We start from the raw sequence: 24,038 nt of genomic DNA, 5'->3' as shown, positions 1-24,038 counted from the left end.
GCGGATGTCTTAAAACCTACAACAGCGAACACAGCAAAAACTGTTGCATAGTATTGAAATGAGATATCATTAAAAGGTCTATTCAACAGGAGTGAAATAAACAGGGCCCTATGTTGTGCCACTGGGCCCAGTTCATATCATGGGTTACTAAACAGAAGAAATTCTGCCTAAGAATGGAGGACACACAACTCCTCCCACAACCCCCAGGTTTGAAGAGTCTGAGCTTTTGCTGAAGCTTACTGATTACTTCAAGCAACTAGCCAGCTCAGCCAGCCAGTGATTAGATGAGTACATATCTCAGTCTCTTCCCTCCAGATCATTGTCCTCTGAGAGCTAATCTAATGCAGGACCCAAAACTGGGGAAGGTATTCTATGGCAATCCTTGCTAAAGCCAGGTAAAATCTGGTCCTAATGAAATTATGGAAAAGGAAAAGCCATCACAGAAAGTTGAGTTATGTACAGTAGAGAGAGATGGTATATGGTGGTACCTAGGCACTATAGCAAGATAATCTCTGTGGATAGGTCAGAGCATTTAGTAACACTGGCAAAAATTGCAATATCTACACGTAAAGCCCCTCCAGTGCTGAGATAACCGAAGCAGCTTGCTCTATCTACCATCCCCACAGGCTTCAGTTCAAACCCTTTGTACCCATAAAATCATAAAAATTAAAGGATGAAAGGGATCTCACAAGATCATCAAGTCCAATCACCCTGCTTTGGGCAGGAACACTGCTGAGATCAAATGATACCATCAAGGTGTCTGTCCAGTCTCCTCTTGAAGACTTCTAAGGTTGGGGACTGCACCACTGGGAAGTCTATTCCAGATTCTGGTCACCCTTACCATAAAGAAGTTCTTCCTTACATCTAACCTGAAACCATTCCCTAACAGTTTATGGCCATTGCTCCTTGTCCTCCCCAGGGCACCCTAATGAACAGTTTTTCTCCCAGCTCCTGATGTTCATTGCTTACATACTTATAAACAGCCACCAAGTCTCCCCTTAGTCTTCTTTTCCCCAGGCCGAACAGTCACAGATCCTTTAGTTCTTCCTCATCAGGTTTGTCCTCCAGGCCCTTAATCATTCTTGCGACCCTTCTCTGGCCCCTTTCAAGATTCTCCACAGCTTTTTTGAAGTGCAGTGCCCAGGACTGGACATAGTACTCCATCTGTGGTCTCACTAATGCTGAGTAGAGAGGAAGTATCACTTCCTTAGCCCTGCTTGCAACGCATCAACTAATGCATCTCATTATGCTATTAACTCTGTTGACTACACTGTCGCACTGGCAGCTCATGTTCATTCTGCGATCAATGATAACCCCAAGGTCCCTTTCAGCTATTGCGCTGGCCAGGACATCTCCTCCTAAACTATATTCATGTTGCTGGTTATTTCTCCCCAGATGGAGCACTCTGCATTCATCCTTATTGAACTGTGCACCTTTCCAGCTTGTCCAGGTCCACTTGGATCCGTATCCTAATCTCTCATGTTACCGCTTTTCCCCATAACTTACTATCATCTGCAAATGTGACCAGCGTGCTTTCCACATCCTCATCTAAATTGTTGATGGAGATGCTGAACGGCAGAGGGCCAAGAACAGAACCCTGCAAGACACCACTGGCCACCTCCCACCAAGACAATACAGACCCATCTGCTACCACTCTCTGGGTTAGACCCCTGAGCCAGTTCCCTACGCAGCTAACCATGGCCTCTGTCAGCCCACAGTCCCCCAGTTGTTTTTTTTATAAGAGTGTCATGGGAGACCACATTGAAGGCCTTTAAAAAATCCAAGTATATGACCCGCATCTCACACATCCAAGTGGTTTGTTTCTTGATCATAGAAGGAGACTAAGTTGGTCTCACACAACCTGCCCACAATGAAACCATGTTGGCCATCCCTCAGCATTGTGCCTTCTGCCAGCCTCTCACAAATGGACTTCATGGTAATCTTTTCCAAAATTTTACCTGGTATCAAGGTCCAAGTGACCAGCCTATAGTTTAGAACAAATGGATTGGTTTGTAATAGAGTAAATGGATAATGCAATGTTCAGCTGATGGACTTCTGCATGTGTGATGCAGTGATTCACTCCTCAGCCAGTGGCCTGCTGCATTCCCTGTGCAGTGATGGTTAAATTATATAGCCTTGCTGGCTGGGGACATGTTTTCAGCTGTGGGTGAAGCAGACTTTTGAAGCATGGGCCTACAATGTGCAACCTCATTCTTTTCAGTGCAGACAACTAAAAAAAGAAGTTGTATCAAACCTGTTTTATTTGGGCTAAAATGTGTGAAAATGCATGTATCAATGTACCTGCACTTTTGTGTATTCATGTATTTGTGCATGTGCTACTGTGTCAGAGTATAAAAAAACTGCTTCATATATAGCAAAAGCTCTAGTAGCAAAAATAAAATACAGTGGTCATCATTAAAAATTTATCATCTGCCAAAAATTAACACACTGTGGTATATGAAAACACCACAGTCATTTCCTGCACTGAGTATAAATTGAAAGGGTAGCATCCCAGATAACAGAGACCTGCAACCATTAGCAAATGTTGACATTTCTGTGGTATCCCAAACTAAGACTAAGCCTTCTTGAGGTCCAGCCATTGTTATTTCCAGCCCACACTGGTGTATGAAATAGTTTGCGCCATATACAATAAATTACTTAACAGTGTGATACTGAACAGAACCACCCAACATACATGTGCTCCACTGCCCTCCACTGAATTAATTCTTTAACTGAATATCATAGGTTGTTAAAAATCAGTAGAGATTTTCTTTTCTTCTGTAGGCCACTGGATTTTTGAAACAGGACATCTGTATCCCTTCCCATCTGTTCCATCAACATTCAGGCAGCCACTATGCAAGATGTACAGAGCTGGTTGGAAAGAACGAGTTGGAAAGTTTTCTGCTGAAAAGCGAAAATCATTTTCCAATGAAATGTTTGCAAGTATTGTACTTCCCCATTAGCTACAGAGCTTGTAAAAAAAAGTTTCATCCAAAAACATTTTGAAGGAAAACAGATGTTCATCTCCCAATCAAAGGGGTTTTTTAGTGGGAATTTTTTTTTTTGGGGGGGGGGGGGGGGGATTACTTTTTAACCAGACCAACTGTGAAGCCACTCTGTTACATGGATTTGTTTCAACACATAGGAGGGCATATGTGTGTCATGTCATAATAATTGCTTCGCTTTTATCAGCTTCATTAGAAATGGTAGTTTCTTCTTAGAAATAAAGGAAAACAGTGAAGGTTTAAGCATGATTTTCTTTACTTCCTTAATCATGCCGACCCTACGTTCTAGAAGTCCACTTTGATTACATTCAGCTTTGTTGATTTCTGACCATGATGCACTGCACAAACATCCCCATTGTCTTCTTGTTTTATTATTACTGTTCATTTGGGTTTAAACGTATATTCTCTAGACATGTTACAGTTCTCATTGATTGGTTTAGAATGATCAATTAAGCCTCAGGAGGACATTATGGAAAGGCATCAAAGACAACTAGGTGCATCATACCCATTTAAAGAAAAAAAAGTTTCCTAGTATTTTTCTAAAATGTGACTTGTTAGGAGTACCATATTTTCTTGCACATAACATTCCCCCAGATATAAATATAAAATGGAGGTGATTGTTAACACCTGTGAAATGAAGAATAATGGGCCACTGACTCCCTCAGCTGCCTGAATAATAATACTAGAGCTGCTGTACTGTGGAGTAGAAGTTAAAGCATGTTGCTTCCATGTGGGGCAACAAAAAAACCAAAAAACAACAGCTTTCCATTTAAATCCACGTACCCAATTTTGGGAAGCTGACTGGGGAGGAAACTATATGCACTACCTATGAAAAGAAATGCAGTATACCTGGTTCTACTTGTGTGTTGCTATTTCTTTTTCCAAAATGAATGCTATGACTGTCCTTTCTAAGGTATAAAAGGATCACATGCAGCAACTTCCTTCCCACACCTAGAGGGTGTGCCTTAAGATAAATCATTTTAAGGGAAATGAATTCAGTCTGTGGGTCAGGCCTTTATCTAGATGCATTAGAAATCAACACAATGACAATGTCAAAATTGAGTACACGTTCTTGTAAGGAGGGGAAACAGTTCCATATACACTCAGAGAATACAAGAAGTGCCAAGAGAATAAGGACTACAATCTATTACATGATGTATGGTCTTACTTACCTGTTATTCCTACAAGAATCCCACATCTTCATAGATCAAGAAAGAGAAGAGTATATAAAACATAACAGACTGAGAACTAAAAACCTTCACTGTCTGTAGGCAAACCAGTATGGAATAAAATTCCATACTGGTTTGCCTACAGAGAGTGAAGGATTTTCAGAGCTGGTTGGAAAAAATGAGTTGGAAATAAGAGTTTACCCAAACCTCCCAACAACAATTACAAGGATTTTTTCAAATTTGAAAATATTTTGGATACATTTTTTCCTATTGCTTTGAATGTCCATTATGAGAAGCTTTATAGAATTTAAGGGCAAATTTACAGAATTTCAATCAACTTGGACAATGTCACAAATAATTATTACTCTATGTTGTAAGTAAATTGATTTAAAAAAATCCTTTTGAAAGGACATCAGCCTACTAATTTCTAAAAGTATAGCTGTTATTATTCATCTTGCAGTATGAGGATTGAGGTCCCATTATACCAGTTCACAGAGTGACCCAAGATGGCAAAACAAGCCATCACAAAAAGAGCTAACAAACCATTCAGCCATTTTGTCTCATACCCAAACTACAACTCTTCGCCTAGCCCTGTAATTTCTTGCAAACACCACCTCTGGTGTATCCCAGACTTTTGATACCAGGGGGCCACTATTTTCTCTGGATTAAAATTGGCAGCACACTTCACTGCCCGTCTACAGGCTGGTCTATGGGCCCAATCCCTCCATACAGATTTAGGGTCCTTGGAGCCCCATTCAGCCCTGCAGGGGTGGCCCCACTGGAGCCCCCATCCAGCCCTTTTTTTACGCTCTCGCAACATACTAGTGTGCCACAGTTGGCCCTGTGGGAATCATTGCCCTAACAGTTTCTAGTTCCACGTTATAGCCCCTTCTCTGTCACTGGTTCACTTTGAATCAGATTGAGCTACCTAGACTCATATTACGAGATATTACTCTGCAAATGGTCCCCCTGAATTGAGTGTCACTGATGGTTAAGTAGATGCTACTCAGCATGAGTGATGGCAGTGGCCTCTAGCTCTGTATGAGCTTGGAAAAATTATGCAACTTGATGCACAAAGTATTTTTATAATTATCACTAAATCCCCCATTAGTAAGGAAATAAAATAAAACCATTTGTCTAATTTATGCTGTACATTTGGCACTGCTACTTTATTAATTGACTAGCATGCATTTTGTATGTGGAAGAAAACACTGTCGTCTGTATATGTTCAGAATGTTTGTCAGATTACATTTTCACCCCAAAGTAATACATGCCAAGGTTAAAATTCCAGTAATTCATAAAACAACTGGAAATAATCAATGTAGATTTGCATCCAGCCTCTAATGCTATTGAAGAAATCTATTTCTAAGTGTCCTGCTGTGATCCACTGAAATTTAATAAAAGAGGTGGCTTTTGGATGGATGCCTAATGCAAACTTATTTCTTTATTGAATAAGTAAATGAATAGGTAGTTGTTTCCAGCTCTCTGATCCTTTTGATACTTCCAATTGTAATCCTCAAAGAATAAAGTGAGTGGAACATGTTCCAAAAAATACAGACTGCTCTGATCTTTCAGGATACAGTAAATAGCAACTTATTTGTCTCACCAGCTATAGTCATGAATTTATTTGGCTAGCATTCATATTTGCTGTAATACTCCATTGATCTATAGAATAAAGTGGAAGTTCGCCTTAAATTTGTCAGCATTTGTGTTTTCCCAGATTTTTCCTTAAAAAAGCAGAAGTCAAGCTTCAAAATGAAAGTAATACAGTTAACTTACTTTAAGATGGGTGTGTTTGCATTTAATGTAGTTTATAGAATAGCTTTCTTTGGGATGATCTATTGCAGAGACAAAGAAACTAACTCAAAAAGATTAAGGGAGCTTGACAAAGTGTGGATAAGCATTTAGGATGAAATCCTGCTTTCATTTATATCAGTCACCAAATTCCTATTTGTTATTTCAACTGTAGCTAAGGAAGCAACACAGACCCATACATTGAGCTATAGCCATTTGATACATGGCCTTGAACTTTGTTTCGAGCTCTGCCATTGACTTACTTGCCAAAGGATTGCACAGTATGTGTGCGTCAAAACATTCCCACTTGCTGCAGTAGAGAAGGATTCCTCCATTGACTATGGATTGGCACAGACTGGGAGGAACAAAATAGAAAGTACAGCTTTCAGATCCTTTATAAGGCTTATATAGCTATTGATAAACAGTCATAAAAATGCTAATTATTATTCATATAAATCCCTCAAGCCCTTTGACTCTTCTATCTCAGCCAGTTGGGTTGGTTCTTCTTTGTTCTCATAAAGCCTGGGAGTGGAAGCATGAAACACTAATAGAAGAATTATGTTTTTGTTATATGCTCAGCTTAGCAAAATTACTCGAAGAAACTTGCGAAATGCCCTGTTCTTACAATTTCCAGCTGAAGGAGGTTCAATAGGTTCTTCCATCCCCACTAAAATAATTTTACTAGTAAAGAGGGCATTTACTCCCAGGAACAGTTCTCATAAAAGGAGGAAGGGTAGTAACACTGATTTTGTTCCATTATTCATAAAGTAAAAAAAGTTACATCAGACCAGAACTACAGCTGGTATAAATTCATCAAACATATAGGGTAGTGTACTAGAATAGAATTATTAAAGTATTAAGGGAGGTTGCCCTAGGGTCCCAGAGTGAGCCCCAGTTCACTTTAGCCAACTGGTACTTCTCATACCCAGCTGGCCCCAGTTTTACTCCTCAGCCACTGAGTTACAGCCCTCCTGGCTTTATTATAGCCCTCCTGGCCCTATCAGTGCCTCATGACACCAGTTGCCTTATGAGCTGTATTCATGGCCTCCATCCTCCCCTGTAGCCTTACAAATGTTATTCCATATTCACTCAGAAACACCCCCTTGCCTCAACACAGCTTTTGGCCCTTAGGCCTTGAACATCCATCCAGGCCTCAGCCTTTTTGTTCTAGCTGTAACCCTCAGCCCAAGTCCTCTACCCCATACCTTGGTTTCTGGGCCTCAGCTCCATCTTGTATTTGCATGCTCTTGGACTCCAGGCTCTGTCTCATGCTCTGGGACAGCCCTCAGCCCCCCTGACCCCAGACCAAGCTCCTCTCAACACTAGCCCTCAACCATCTGGGTCCCTGACCCCAGGCTAGGCTACCTATCACCGAATATCCCACCAGGTACCCCTCTGTGGCCTCCATACCTTCCCACAAATACAACACAACCAATATAAGCAAGCTGCTTCATAAACTAATGTTCCCCATTCTGGATTCATGTTGCCCTACAAGCCATACTTCCCTTTAAGCACTTTTTTAAGCTCTCTTAGGCTGGCAGGCACCCAAGCCACCCATCTCCTGCAGCCCTCCTCTCCCTATGGCATGCAAAGGCAACTGCCCCTCCTTGCTCCAGTCATGGATTTTATAAGCCCCAACTCCTCACCACTTCAGTCATGTGACTCCCTAGCCACGTACAAGGGTTTCCATTTTGTCTGATGGCCAGCCTGCCCTTTCCCTACTGCAGCCTAACCCAGGTGCTTGCAGCATTTGCTCTCAGTCTGCCTGGTCTTCTGCAGGCTTACTGCAGCGCAGCTAGCTTTTGCTCATCTGCCTGCCCATACTGCAAGCTTGCCCTGTTGCACTTTCCCCTTAAAATAATTGGATCCTGTGACAGGATGATGGGAAAGGTAAGAGAAAAGGCACAAGAGTGCACTGTCTGACTAGCACAAAGGCAAACCAGCAAGTCCTTCTGTCAAAAGAGATTTTAATACAGCTATTAAAGAAGCCAATTAGTGGGGGAAGCACTTCTTGATTTGCTGACTAAGAACAGGGACTGAAGGCAACTTGCATAAGCGACCATAAAATGATAGAGTTCAAGATCATACAGAAAGGAAGGAAGAAGCGGAATAGTTACTGAACTTCAGAAAAAATGACTTTAACAAATTGGGGGAAACTGATAGGCAGGATCCTCCGAGAGGGGAATCTAAGGAGAAAGATTCAGAGCTGGCTGTGCTTTAAGGAGACCATATTTAGGACATTAGGGTAGGTTATCCCAGTGTGAACAAAGAATGGAAAAAGTCACAAAAGTCTGGCCTGGCTTAATAGAAAACTCTTCAGTGAGCTGAAATTTATAACTAACAAACAAATATACCCACCACAATCACACAAGCATGCAAGAGAAAGTCAGGAAGGCAAGGGTACAGCCAGAGACACTGCTAGTTGGGAACTAAAAAACAAAAAGGTATTTTACAAGAGGCATACCAAGGAAGGCATAGGTCCCTTATTAAAATGTAGAGGGCAATCTAGTAATGGATGAGGCAGATACATGCTGCCTTGCCTTCTTTACTTCCATCTTCACAAATAAAGGCAACTATCAGATGACAAACACAGAGAGTAGCAAGGATAGGGGAGCAAATAAAGCAGCCTAGAATAGAAAAAAGAACCAGTTAGGGATGTCTGCAAGTCATCAGGGCCAGGTTAGATGTGTGCTAGAGGACTCAAGAAAATGGCTCCAGCAACTACAGAGTCATTTGAGAACTCAGAGGTTGGGTAGGTTCCTGGATGACTGGAAAGGGGCAAATATAGTGTCCATCATTAAGAAAAGGAAAAGAAGAACTGAGAAATTACAGGCCAGTCAGTCAATCTCACCTTGATCCCTAGAAAAAGCCATACAGTATGTTATCAAGAAATCTATTTCTAAGCACCTGAAGGAGAACAAGGTGATCAGGAAACAGCTGATGGATTCATCAAGGTCAAGTCATGCCTGACCAAGTTGTTTTCCCTCTACAAGACAGTGATAGACTCTGTAGGTGGAGAGTACACAGTTGATGTGGTATACCTTGACTTTGACAAGGGAGGCCGTGTCAAATGCCTGCTATTCTCATTATTAAATTAAGGAAATACAATCTAGATGAAATTACTGAAGGTGGATAAATAACTGATTGAAGCATTGTGCTCAGAAGTGTCCAATTAGGAATGAGGTATCAAGTGGCATTTCCCAGGGGTCTGTTTTGAGTCTGGTACTGTGTTTATTATCATCATCAATGATTTGAAGGATGAGATTGAATGCACATTTAGCAAATTAGCACATGACACCAAGATGGATGGTTTCAGACACTTTGAAGGATAGGATTAGGATTCAGAATGACCTTAATAAATTTAGTAACATTTTTCTAGTTTATCAAATGAAATTTAATAAGCACAAGCATAGAGTGTTGCATTTAGGATAGAACAATCACATGTACAAATAGAAACTAAGTGTTATGCTAGATTTTAGGCAGCCAGGTTTGGGGGTTACCTCAGGGTCTAGAGAAGCAGCTAAGGTCAAAAGGGGAAACCTACCAAGTGGGAGTGCAGGGACACCAGAAGGCAAAGACATCCATCCAGGGAACCAAGTCAGAGATCTAGAAAGTCAGACAAACCACAGGGTCAAGAAGCTAGCTAGATCAGGTATCCAGGAAATCAAACCAGAATTGAGTCAGGTATCCCAAGGGTCAGGCCAAATCTGAGGGGATCCATGGAGAAGTCAATTATTCAGTCCATTAGAAAGCCAGCTGCAGAAACCTAAAGGCTAAGCCAGACCTTGTTGCCCAGACAGTTGCTCTTTCAGATCAGAGGTTATATTGGAAGGGTTGAGGGGTCAGCTGACCCTGGCTGGCCACTCTAGTAGGAGGGTGTAGGCATATGGCCAGGCCCAGCTGGAGAGTTCTGGCCACCTGTGCCACCCTAATGTTGTGGTGAGGAGGCAGCAGACCAGAATGAGCAGCTGGGAGAGGCAGATTGAAGCAGCAGGTTCAAGGCTATGGCCTGACACTGAGAAACAACAAAAAAAAAGGACTTGGAGATTATAGTGGACTATGCATTAATAGTGTGATCTTGTTGCAAAAAACCAATTGCATCTTGGGATGCATTAACAGGAGCACCACTTGAAAATTAAGGAAACTGAGGCCTCACCTGGAATACTGTGTCAAGCGTTAGGCACAACTCTTCAAGAAAGATGTGAACAAAGGAATTCAGCAGCACAAAAAATAATATAATGGAGGTCTAGGAAACATGATTTATGAGAAAAGGTTGGAAGAACTGGAATTTTTTAGTCTGGAGAAAAGAAGGCAGAGGGTGGATTTGATAAGAGTCTTCAAATACCTGAAAGGTAGCTATAAAGAGGGTAATAGACTATTCTCTGTGGCCCCAGAGAACAGGACAAGAAGTCAAAAAGGGAAATTTAGGTTGGATGTCTGTAAGAACTTGCTAACTATGTGAAAGATTAAGCACTGGAACAGATTAGATTCTAGAATCTCCATCTCTAGTTTTTAAGAGTGGGTTAGAGGTATACACTTGAATGAAATGGTTTAGTCCAATCCCACCCTTACTCAGGGTGATGTTACCCTGAACAGGGGTTTGAACCTGATAACTTCCTAAGGTCTCCCTTCAAGCTTTACTGTTTCATGATTCTAGGTTCACTCAAGCAGGGATGATCACAAATGCACCCAGAAATGTAAGATGTGCCAATACTTTTTTCACACTAGAGTTCCTTGGTCTGCACCTGGAAAATGTGATTAAAAACAAACTCTTTAAAGTATTTTGAAAGTCTTCCATAACCATACATTGCACACAGTGACAGAAAAAAGAAACTTGGATGGCACTGAACTACAACTGTAGAACTGCTGTAGAATTATTCCCTTCCCATGTGCTGCTTAACTTCATTTGTTTGGCCTTTTTTATTCTAGCCAAGATAGATATAATTAATGCAATTGCTGGGCATTAGACTGGCAGAAGAGATCACAGTTTGAACTTGGCTAGCTTGTTTCTATGTAGCCTAGGCTTTTAATGATGAAAGATGTGCAAACAAGAAGAGACATTTCCAGTGCAAGGGCCAGAAAACTGGCAGGGTTTGACAATACAGCATCTCAGAACATCCCAGGCAATCTGCTGTCCTGTGTGCAAATCAATTAAGGTTAGCAGATGCTGAAAAAGATTAGTATTAAATGCCAGATCCTACAGAGACTGTGACTCGGCCCAAAACAGAGTTCATACCATTCTCTCATTAAAGCCAGGTACAAACTTCAGTTGACTTCTTAGTGAGCAATGAAAGCTTCTGTTTGCTTTAATGTAACGCTATGTGATACTGCAAGAAAAGGAAAGCCATATACGTTTTGAATCATGAAATACTGAAGCTAATTATTAATAATTAGCCTAACCTGCCAGGTTGGGCCAAAAGAGTTTCCTTTTGAAAAGGAGGATGTTCAGCTCTCAAAGCTTAATTCAGTACAGTTGATAAAACAAGTGCAGTGGGGAACAACAATCACCTGGTATAGATGGCTAGCACAGGAAACCTAGGGCTAAAACAGGGTAGCACTTGCATCATACTGCAGTGCTTGATCACAACTGTAATTGACTGGCTGGGAGAAAGAATTAAGAGCTAAGACTCCCTGACCTATTCCTGGCCCTAATTTGGGGGACTAAAGCAAGTAGCCAAAACACTAAGGGCTGCAGTTTCCTCATCTTTAAAGTGGGTGTAATAATGTGATATGATTTAATTATCCAGAAGCCTTTAGGGAAACTGGAGTCTGCTGATAATCACATGCACTGGTAACAGATGATCCTTATCCTTTGCTTTCTGAGTAAACCTTTATATGAACGTTATCTTTAATTTCACCAACAAACTTTGATATGCATCAGGCTCTAAAGCTGACTCACAACCATGAACAAATGGCCCTCATTATCTCAACTGTGGATTATCTGAAAATTTCATGTGTCTGTTCCCAAGGGCCTCCCAATATTGGAGTTACTTTGTAACTTTACATTCAAAAGAAGATGTGGGAATTAAAGTAGAGAAAGGTTTATAGACCTGCCAAGTGGGCAAAAATCACTTAGAGGTAGAAACAGTCAGTTCATAACTGAGGATAAAAACTATACTCCAACCTATTTCAGACTGTGCAGGCAGTATCCAACACTCCTTATTATGAGAAGACTCTGCAGAGCTTTCTGAAGGCAAGTTTGTGGTCTTCAGAACAAAGATTACTAACCAACTGCCACAAGCTCATGTCACCATGACAAACAAAATTGGGCAAAGGCATTCTAATCCTTTGTATGACATTGTATACCAGCTGAAGGTATACCAATTCAGAGTCTTTCTGCTCCATAAATTAGCCAATTTTATAATAAAAAACATGATCAAGACATTACGGAGTCTTATGCCTCTGACTATTACCCCATGCAGCTCTTCCATGGGGGTATCAATGGTACTGCCAGAGCAGAGCAGGAACCCTGAGCAGATCAAAAGTAATTACAGGGCAAGGGTGAAGGGGACAGGGGCTCAGCTGGTATTCTTCTAGATTGGGGAGGGGGCAATTATTTGGGCCTGAGGGCCACATAGGGAGTTTTGATGAGCTGTTGTGGGCTGGGTCAGCAACAACTCACCCCAGCTTCCTCTGGGATTTTGGGTGGGTGGAGAGCAGTGTTTAGGAGCTGGACAGGTGTGATCCGCACCCTGCATGCCCTGCCCTGTGAGGGGGGCATGTGTGCATATGAGGGGAGCTGCCTGGGAGCCAGCTGGCACTGAGGGGAGGGAAGGGAAGGGAAGGCATGGGGCACATGCAGCAGAGTTTGCCTAGCTGCCCCAGCAGCGCTCCACATGGGGCTAAGCCCTGCCCAGGGCAGCCCATACTGTGCTCCTGCCCACACCCCCAGCCCCAGCCCCAGCCCCGGCCCCGGCCCCAGCCTTAGTCCCAGTCTGGGCCCTGGTTAGTGCACAGCTTCTGCCGGGGCTGTTGCTAGTGCAGCTGCAGCCAGCCAGGCTTGCACTGTCACTGGGAGGTGAGGGGAACAGAGCTCCACCCGGCCAGCTGCAGCTCCACTGGGAACAGCCCTACCGAAGCTGGACACAGGCCACCAGGGCTACTGTGCTCTCCTTGCCTCCAGCTGCTGCTGCTCCTGGTCCTGCCCCTGCTACACTGCCCCAGAGTGGGGGAAACTTCACACAGGCAGCTCCTACCTGCTCTACCCACCCAACACTATAAGCAGCTACCTGTGGGCAGACAGATGGCAGGATGGAGTGTACCCTCAGCAAGTTCGCAGACGGCAAGAAGCTGGGGTGAATAATAGATATGCTGGAGGGTAGGGCTAGGATTCAGAGAGCCATTGACAAATTGGAGGATTGGACAAAGAGAAATCTCATGAAGTTTAACAAGGGCAAGTGCAAAGTCCTGCACTTAAAACAAAATAATCTCATGCACTGGTACAGGCTGGGGGCTGACCAGCTAAGCAAGAGCTCTGTAGAAAAGGACCTAAGGGTGACAGTGGACAATAAACTGAATATGAGCCAATGGCACGCCCTTGTTATGAAGAAAGCTAACAGCATACCGGGCTGCATTAGTAGGAATGTTGGCAGCAGTTAAGGGAAGTGATTATTTCTCTCTATTCAGCACTGGTGAGGCCACATCTGAAGACCTGTGTCCAGTTTTGGGCCTCCCACTACAGAAAGGATGTGGACAAGTTGGAGAGAGTCCAGTGGAGGGCCACAAAACTTGTTAGGGAGCTGGGGCACATGACTTTTGAGGAGAGGCTGAGAGAACTGGGCTTATTTAGTCTGGAGAAGAGAACACTGAGAGGGGATTTAATCAGGTCATCTAGTCCAACCCCAGCTCAAGGCAGGACCATCCCCAACTAGATCATCCCAGCCTGATGGGTGGTCACAAAGAAGATAAACCTGACTGCCAGTGGCTGTGTCCAGACGAGTGTGCCGTGCAGTATGTGGCGCTGTGGACGCGTCCGTGGCACCACATACTACACATTCTGCTGTTCTCTGTGCTGCAACGGAGCAGCATGGGGGGGATTTAGACCCCTGGATATCTGGGGTCAAAAAACCCATGCAAAAAAAAAATGTGGTGTACACGGGGGTAGCACATGCTATTTAAAACCAGGGCCTGACTGACCAGAGCCATGCTCTGGCTGCCGGCCAGGCTCTGAGCAGCAGGATCGCCACTGCTGCAGCCCCAGGAGGCTCCCAGGACCCCAGGTAAGGCTACTGAGGCTAGCCTAGTGCTGGCTCCAGCCTCCCTTACCCCACCCAGGGTAACTTACCACATGCCAGAGGGTTGCCGGCTGTCCCCACCTGGTTGTGCCCCGCTGGTGCCCCTCCAGGCTCGGGAGGCACCAGTCGCTGATGTCCTAAAGAATCTTTTCATATCCTTTCTTCAGTCACAGAACCCCTGCCCCTACCCTGTAAGCTGAGCTGGAGCCCAAAATGGCAACATACTGCCTCCTGGCCCACTCTGCCATAGCCCCCAGTGACTTTGTGAAACCCCTGGGGACTTATTATGGGGCCACAGGACACAATTTGAAAACCACAGCCCTAGGGGTAGGGACCTTGGGAATAAGGGCTGCCAAACTTTCCTGGAAAGTTCTAGAAGTTTCCTAGACATTGACAACTAAAGGAGGGGCTTTATGTCAAAACACAGATGTGCTCGTTCTGCTGTCTCTAGTTAATTGTGTTCTTCTTTGGTGTGTAATCATGAGTCCAGAGCCCAAGCATTGTTCGTCAGCTCTGAGGATTGCTCCCATTTTCTATTCTGCCAGCCAAAAAAGCATTTTGCAAACCCTCTTTGAGTAAGTGGACTCAGTAAGTCCTTTTGTTCTTCTCTGACCCTTGCTGAAATGGTTGTTAAAGCTGCCCTCTTTTCAGTCTTCCTGAATCTTTAATGCTCTGGTCTCTCCTGACTCCTGCAGCTTTTCCTTCTTTCCACTCAGTGCAGCCAAAGACAGAGGTCTTCCCTTCCAGCAGCTCCTTTCTTTGCCTACATAGCTTTCTTACCTTTTGATCACTTGTTTGCCTACCTTCCCAAAACCTATGCTTGGACAGCAGGTCTCAGTACTGGGGTCTCCCTCATTGCCCACTCCATCTCTCTGCTACAGAGATAATAGATGCCTAACATAAGAGGATAGTTTAATACCAGTTGCTATTTTCAATATGGATTTTTCTGATAAAAGTACATCCTGTCTGTCTGGAAGTTGCTTGTGGAACACAAAGGAGCTGGTTGGATGCAAATAATCAATTCATACCAGGGCAAAGTAACCTGTGTCAATACTGAGCCAAAATGTACCAATACACAAACTAATACAAACCTACATTATAACTGAGATCTTTCATTCCTTGAACTTGACACTGCCAATTGATTCTCAGGGTTGAAGTTGGATGAAACCCAGGATTCCTGGGTTTCATTATTAACTCTGCCACTGACTCATTGAGTAACCTCAGGAAGTAAGTGAGCCTTTTTGTGCCTCACTTTAGTCATCAGTAATCATCAGCAGGACATGCGTTGGCAAAACCTTTTGAGGTCTTCAAATGAAAGTGCAATAGGTAACTGGTAAGTACTTATTATGGTTGATAAGCACAAATAACTGTTCATAAGAAACAGAAACCAAGTCCTTTGATTCATTTGTTACAGCTTGTTTCACAACCAAGAGGTAATTTGATTCAACCAATTTAATCCCTGTTTCTTGTTTAATTCACCTGGCTCTTTTAACTACAGTTTTTAATTCTATCATTTTTCTTGTTTATGCTGAGGAATCAAAGGGAAAGTTATCTCTGTTTTTCATTTGTTAATAATCTTATTGAAGGACAAAGAGCTATAGTGCAAATGTATTTAATTTCAGTGAAAGAGAACAGACTACAAAGACACTTGATCATTTTATTAAATCAAAGAAATGCAGATCACATTATTCATTCAAGGCACCTGTTTGCAGATATGCTTTCTGGACCACTTGGATGTAAGGCTCCATTCATGAATGTCACCAATTCATCTCATTTCATAATGGAGGTCCTTCCACATGTGACTGCTGGTAGGATAAATGAAAGCAATGGGGCATGAAAATGCTGTATACAAAGCCCCATTCCCATGGGGGCACATCGCCTGTAGGTGGAATACCCACTGTCAGCCCTGAAGCTACTGTGCTTGTGGGTCCAACTTATTTATAGCTAACAGGAAATTTCACCTTATACAGGGCTTTAGAGACCAGTACAGAATAAACACTTTGTACCAGATGCTTGGTACAAAGTGTATATTCTGTACTATACCTCACCAGTCTTATGATTATCTGAGGTGTAACAGGCAGCAGCAGAACATGGGGTTGCTGCCCTGGTCTCCCCTCTCAGTTATGCTATTGATAGTTATAACTTTGGCACAGGCTGCCATAGCTGCTGATCCTGCCATGCTGTCCCATTAAAATGACTGGCAGCTTGGGTAAATTTAGACTACCTTCAGGGCACTGACCTGACCCAGGGAGGTCTCCGGACAAGAGAAACATAAAAGGCCATGTCAGCTGTCTTGGACCATGTATTTAAACAAAGCAGGTGAAGAAGAAGAAGAACTGCCATTGTACTAGGTGAAAGAGGGAAAGTGAAATGCATATAGCCACAGAAAGAAATATCAAACCTGGCAATAGGATTCAGGAGGAGTTCCTGACTCAGAGTCCTGGGCACAGACTATGGCTAATTAAAAATCAGTTGTGCATTCATCAGGACATACAAACACAAAGTGAGACAGGAAGAGGAGTTGTGTTTACTGCCAGTACCTAACCGCAGATAGACTTCTAATACAAGTAACTAATTAATGGGCATATAACACCATAGCGGTAGATGACTCAGGAAAATCTAGGCCTCACCACTTCCTTTAACTTAGGATGGCTCTGTTGTAAGAAGAGGAGCAGCTAATCTTGCACAATTCTTCTGGCCCCAGATCCTAAGGGCTTCTGAGTGCCCAGCCCCACCAAAATGCTAAGTTACGTCAAAGGAAATGAACTCCAGAGACCCACTCCACCAACCAAGATAGCCAGGGCTCATCGTATTGCAAATTTAGCCTCTACAGAAAAGATGTGGACAAATTAGAGAGTCCAATGGAGGGCAACAAAAAGAATTAGGGGGCTGGGGGGATGTGACTTAGGTTAGATATCAGGAGGCGCTACTTCACGGTCAGGGCGGCTAGGGTCTGGAACCAACTTCCAAGAGAAGTGGTGCTGGCTCCTACCCTGGGGGTGTTTAAGAGGAGGTTAGATGAACACCTTGCTGGGGTCGTTTGACCCCAGTACTCTTTCCTGCCATGGCAGGGGGTCGGACTAGATGATCTGCTCAGGTCCCTTCCGACCCTAGAAACTATGAAACTATGACTTCTGAGGAGAGGCTGAGGGAACCGGGCTTATTTAATCTAGAGAAGAGAAGACTGAGGGAGGATTTAATAGGAGCCTTCAACTGCCTGAAGGGAGTTTCCAAAGAGGATGGAGCTAGACTGGGGTGGGCTAACTCCGGCCCACGGGCTGGATGTAGTTGGCAGTGGACTCCATTTTCCAGCTGCCCACATGGTGGGGGCCAGTCTCCATGGAGACCCCAGCTGCAGCTAGGCTGGGGTTGCCATGGAGACTGGCCTCAGCTGTGCTGGCAGAGCATGGGGTATGGCAGGGCCCAGCCATGGCTCTGCCCCAGCTCCTTGCAGCAGTGACTGTGTGGTCCCGAGCCAAGGCAGAGTCATCATCTGTTGCCTGCTCACCCCTGCCCCGAGTGTGCAGGCTGCAGATTGTGGCTCTGCCCTGGCCCCACACCAAGCTGCCCCTGCTGCAAGATCCCAGGGCTCCCAAGTAGCCCCCTGCCCTGCCCCCATGTGCCCTGCCACGTGTCGTGCCCGCACAGCTGGAGCCAGTCTCCATGGCAATCCCAGCCTTACGCTATCACAGCACGGCTGTGGCTGGGCTCGCCATGGAGACTGGCCCCCACCATGCCAGCAGGGGCTGCTGGGAAATAGAGTCTGGCTGCTGGCCAGATCTTTCATTTTCCCCACCCCTGAGCTAGACTGTTCTCAGTGGTGGCAGATGACAGAACAAGGAACAATGGGCTTAAGTTGCAGCCAGGGAAGTTGAGTTTAGTTATTAGGGAAAACTTTCCTATGAAGAGAGTAACAAAGCTCTGGAACGGGTTACCCAGAGAGGGTGTGGAATCTCCATTCTTGGCGGTTCTTAAGCCTTGGCTGGGATCTTATACTTGGGAACAGTCCTGCCTTGAGCAGGGGGTTGGAAAAGATGACCTCAGAAGGTCCCTTTCAATCCTAATTTTCTAGGATTTTAAGAACACTTACCAGGCTAAAGGGCAGGGTTATACAAGTCTTACTCCAGGCCAAGATTTAACCATACTAGGGCTTAAGACAAACTAAAGTCCTCTTTGTGCTATCAGGGCAACACAAAAAGGGCTTCACAGAGGATAAGGATCTTGCCTAAATGCTTTAAATGAACACTATGCTATAAAAAGGTACCCCAGTATGAGAAAAAAATCACAAAATAGAAACTAACCAATTAAAAATATATTTCTGAGGGGTTTGAAATTGTATTAAATACTGTTCAAGACTGTTTCTTTAACTTGTAAAGGGAATAGAGTTATCACACTCAATGGGGTAGAGATATTCAAGGCAGTCCTCAACTTAAGTTGTTTCAAGTTACAATGAACAGCACTTACAACATTTTTTAAATTGACACCCTGTTTCGACTTTCTGACATGAGTTTCAACTTTATGAGGCTTGATCCAACACCATGCTAGCAAACAAGTTTGCTGCATCACCCACCTGCCTGGAGAACATCTGTCCAAATTTCCATGGACACTTTCTTCAAGAAAGCAGCCAAGACTCCAGAAAATCCTGCAGCCAAGACTCCTGAGAAGAGTCCAGCCAAAAACCCTTCAAAAAGTCCAACCAAAATCCCTTCAAAAAGTCCAACAAAGCCACCTCAAAGAAGTCATTCCAAATCAATATGATTGCTGCTTATAATATAAATACATTAATGTAGCTATATTACTCATCTATAATTGATTGAGTACAAAATTCTGGATTATTTTTGGTAAAAATAGGGTATCGGGCTTTGGTTCAGGAACCAATCCCCCATCTATAACATTGTTAATATGGGAAAATCGGTTCCGAGTTACGACATTTTGACTTAAGATGCAGTTTTCAGGAACCAATTGTGTCATAAGTCTGAGGACTGCCGGTAATTGTTCAGTTTAATTTCTGCCGTGATGATATATGAGTTTTGCCTATTGTTTTTTTTCTTTAATAATATTTCATTTGCCATGAGAAATAAAACTAGTTTAAATTGCGACATGATCTTTCATTGTTTTACCCCACTCTGAGACCAGAATAACACTACTGCAATGGATGGTGTTGTAATCTAAAATTGATTCCTTGGAACATAACCATACAGCACTTCAATTCTACGGAAATAAGAGTTTCTTGGAGATCCATTGGCACCAATAGGGTTCAAATGATATCACCTAAATTTCAGCCACACCTCTTTATTGACTTGTATCAGGAAAGGCAAGAAACAGTATTTATGGACAGATCTTTAAAACCCCATGTCTAGAAATCTTCAAGCTACGCTTCCAAGACATAGATGTCTTTCTTAAGACTCTGAAGTACTCAAAAATTGTGGAAGATCAGGGAGTAATTACTCACATTCACAAGGCATCAAAGGAGAAGAAGCAATCCATTAGCACAGTTAAATTGCTCTGGTTCCAAACCTAGCCCATGGTGGGCAAAGCCCACAGCAGCAGCCCACCTTTGCCCTGCACACAGAGCCAGGAGGCACATCTCTCCTATGCTTGCCTGGAAGTGCAAGCAGCAATGGGAGCTGCCTTTCTCCCATCCCCATGCCCCCCTGCCCCCAAACATGCTGCTCACAGCTCCGTCCCATGCCCCACCCCAGCTGGGTAGTGCCTGTTGGGCACTCAACTTCAGCACCCAAGGCAGTGGCCCCACTTGATGCCCCCACACACCCCTTGCTATGGCACTGCTTACAGCCATACCATAAAGTTTCTCTAGGCACCATATAGTGAGTCTAGCTTATTAACGCAGGGTGCTGAGTCCCACACTGGGGGCCAGGTGTCTAAGTAAACAGTACATGTTGCAGCATCTAATTTTTAGAACCCTAAGTTCTTTATTAAATCTTGCCCCAATCAGACTATGTCCTATGCATAGTCATCATGGACTTCTCTCCCATTCACCTCAATACTGCACTTTGCCAACAGTCACCATGGGTCAAGCCTCACTGGCAGTCTCCTTGGTTTGTCTTAGAAGGCAATAATAGTTTCACAATAATCTGATGTCTATTTTTCAAATGCTAACATCATACACCAAAGAGAATAAGAACTACAATCAGACTATGCAGCTCATGCATTACTAAATACTATTGAGTAATCTTGGTTATGTCATTGAAAAGCTTTGTAACAATAAAGAGGCATTCAACTGAACTTACAACACCCCTTCTTAGAAATAACAGCCTTGTGCCTGAAGGCATGGCCTGCCTGCTTAGCCGGGGAGAGTATTACCATTAATTATGTCCTATGCAATATAACTGGAGCCAGTGGATCTCCACAGGATCAGGGTAGATTTTAGTTCTCAGTGTGTAAGACCAAGGTAAACCATAAAAATCTCCCCTCTCCTTTGATCTCAGATTCATTTATTAGCTCTTGTTCAATCCTCTTATTTTCTTTTGATGACTGACAGAGTCTGCATAAACCTTTGTCTACCCACCTGGACTTGTTTAGTTGAAAATAATTTACTAGTAGGACAGGCTGTATGTTCCTGAGACACTATTTAATTGCATCCATAGATTGCTTCTGCACCTCTGCTGCTTTGTGACTATAAAGATTCACCTCCACCTCTTCCTCCTTTGGAGTGCAAAAATTATTAGCCTGCATTGCAGCCCCATGCTAACATGACTCTGATACTTTTAGTTCTGGACCCACTGTGCATGGAGCATCTCAGTACAGTGCTGCCTTGCATCATGTAAATACACATCTAAGTACCTCAGAATGGGATTCTAAACAAGTAGGACACTGAGACCAGAAAGAAATCTTTTTTACGTGGTAACAATGTATTTACATACTTTTTAACTAGCATCAGTGGCAATGTGTAGGGGCCCCTGAGAGTGCCGGTGTACCCCCTGTCAGGCCGTGGTCCCCACTCAGGTGACAGGCAGGGGGTGCAGGCGGGAGTGCCAGTGACCCCCCCTGTAAGCGCTGGCCGGGGCATGTGAGCACCAGATGTAGGCCATGGCTGCTCCCAGTCGGCGAGATTGGCCATGGGGGACCACCCCCCCAGTCACTGACTGGTCACTGGGGGGGGGGCATGTGCCCCCCCACACTATGATGGCACCAGTCACCCATGACTAACATGAAGTTACAATTTTGAAAATAGAAGTTGCAATGAATAGGGTTAAAAACACTGAAAAGGCTGCAAAGCAATAGGCATAGGAAAACAAAGGCTATGAAAGCTGAAACACTGCATCCAGCAATGATGAACTGGAACCATTTCTAAAGAAACAAAATCACTAGGTGCTTCCATATTAGTCCATAAAATTCAACCAATGTATTGAGAAAATGTTTGACTCTATTTCTCTTTCCATCGTCCAACTTCTAAGGACTGACCTAGCGATAGCAGCAAACAGAAGCCATACAGAGTATCCCACAGATCACAAGCCTCAGAGTAATGAGCATATCTCCTTGCCCTGGATGTTTCCTCAGTTTGAATGAAAACATGGAAAACCCCAGACATAGGCTTTTTTTACCTTGCATTCTATTAAAAAAAGCTCCCCTGACTCACCCACTTACTCAGCATTTTGCATTCACCGCAAATGTTTTTTTTTAAATAACTGTTTTCTAATTGTGTTGATGTTTTTAATATGCTGGTGTGATCAGTATTCATTCGCTTGACACTCTGCATCTTCTTTATCGTTATATGATATTTTGCAACCACAGCAAGAAAGTGTATTGGTCACAGAGAAGCACAATTTAAGCTAAAATGCAGATTTCAAGTGAATGCATTTTAAATCAACAGGGATTCCTTTTTTATCATTTAATATCTATATTGCAATGGGCCCCAAAGCCCAATAAAAGATCCTGTTGTGCTAGACACTGTACAAATACACAATAAAGGCCCATTCTGGACCTGGAGGGTTTATAACCTAATTTAACACTAGATGCAGCACGTGGATACAACGTATAGATAAATAAGGAGACTGAGAAGAAAAGGAGAAAAGAACCATGGTTGTGTAGATCAGACAGATTGACTCAAGACAATTTTTATATATATATATATATATATATATATTACACACACACACACACACACACACACAAATAAAGTTAATCTCAGAAATTCTAACAGTCATTAAAAAAAGAAAAAAAAGCTCTGGCCAAGCTTAACAGCTCATTGGGAAAGCATAGTAAAAGCACTTTAGTTTCTATAGTCAGCAGCTTACAAGGGAGCGATGTGTCTGTCTAGACCATCACATCAGCCAGATTTGACTCCCAGGTATGACTGTCCAGATGTCTATTTTCAGTTGGATCAACTTGTTGAAAGAAGGTCTTAGGCATAGGTCTAAAGGGGACTCAGACTCTGCCTCTGGGACTGAACATGCTTTTGCACAATCTATTTGCTGGTCCATAGCCTGCACATAACACCTGAGTGCCTCACAGTGTTTTAGGTGGTGACAATGTCATCTCTCCTTTCCCTGATACTGAGAGACAGACATGGGGGTTGTGGGGTGCCTCAGACCCAAGGTATCATGGGAGAGGAGTTTCCTAAGATAGGATTTGAAGGACAAGACAGTGAGTTAACACCCTGGTCCAGAAAAGAGGCAAGAAAGAAAACAGAAAAGGTTTTTTTGTGAATGAAATGGAAAAATAGGAATTTAGAGATGACATCATCCAAAAACCAGAGATGGGAGGGAGATAAGATCATAAGACTGAGCCAGAAAAAGATGCATGAAAAAGGATCTTAAAGGAAGAGGAAATAAGTTTGGAATTCATTCAGCAAAAAGGTTTGGCTATGGATGATGTGTTAAAATTACAGTCCAGCATGAAGTTAACAGCAGCATTTTGAATGTACTTTGGGGAGGAATTTGGGTATCAGGAAGATATAGGACAGTGATTCTCAACTACGGTGCTATGACACCCTGTGGTGCCATGAGATCTTTTGAAGTGTCCTGAGGGGTGAGGAAATAAGCAAGGTGTGAGGAGATAAGCAGATAAAGGTGTGACAAGGTAAGTGAGGTGAGGAGATGATATATAAGCAGAGATTTAGGTTTGTCCCTGCCTGGTTGTTTTCCCATCCCCAGCACCTGGCCCCTATCAAGGAAGTAAGTACTACCATATATAAATTAGTTTTTGCATGACTCTCAATTCACACAAGTTATGGCAGGGTAACTTGAATCCAATGAGGAATTGAGTCCAATGAGGGGTTCCTCAAGTCTGAAAAGGTTGAAAACCACTGGTATAGGAAACATTGCAATAATTCAGACATGAAAGGATAGAGGTCTCTAGACATATAGGAGTCCCAGTAGAGGTATTATGAAAGAGATGGTGGCAAAATTCATACACAGACTGTATATGCGTGAAGCTAGCAAGAAGTCAGTGTCAAAGATGAAATCCAAATTACTGAGGAGCAGGAGTGAGGAAGTTTATTAAAGAGGCCATCCTTAATGGACTGGAAGATGCCAACTTCCTGAGGAATAACCAGCATGAGTTTGTTGTGGGTAGGTCTTGCTTGACCAATCTCATTACCTTCTACGACCAGGTGACCTATCACCTGGACAAGGGAAAAGAGATTGATGTCATATATCTTGACTTCAAAAAAGCCTTCAGTCTGGTAACCCATGATCACCTCTTGGCGAAACTGGCCAATTGTGGCCTTGCATCCCCCATGACCTGCTGGCTGGAGAACTGGCTCCGTGGTCAGACCCAGAGTGTGGTAATTGATGGAAGTCAATCGTCATGGTGCCCAGTGACCAGTGGGGTCCCCCAAGGCTCTGTCCTTGGACCCATATTGTTCAACATCT

The sequence above is a fragment of the Crocodylus siamensis genome, chromosome 1 (assembly GCF_052110815.1).
Source record: "Crocodylus siamensis isolate JL-2025a chromosome 1, ASM5211081v1, whole genome shotgun sequence".
Lineage (NCBI taxonomy): Eukaryota > Metazoa > Chordata > Crocodylia > Crocodylidae > Crocodylus > Crocodylus siamensis.
This window is presented reverse-complemented; position numbering follows the sequence as displayed.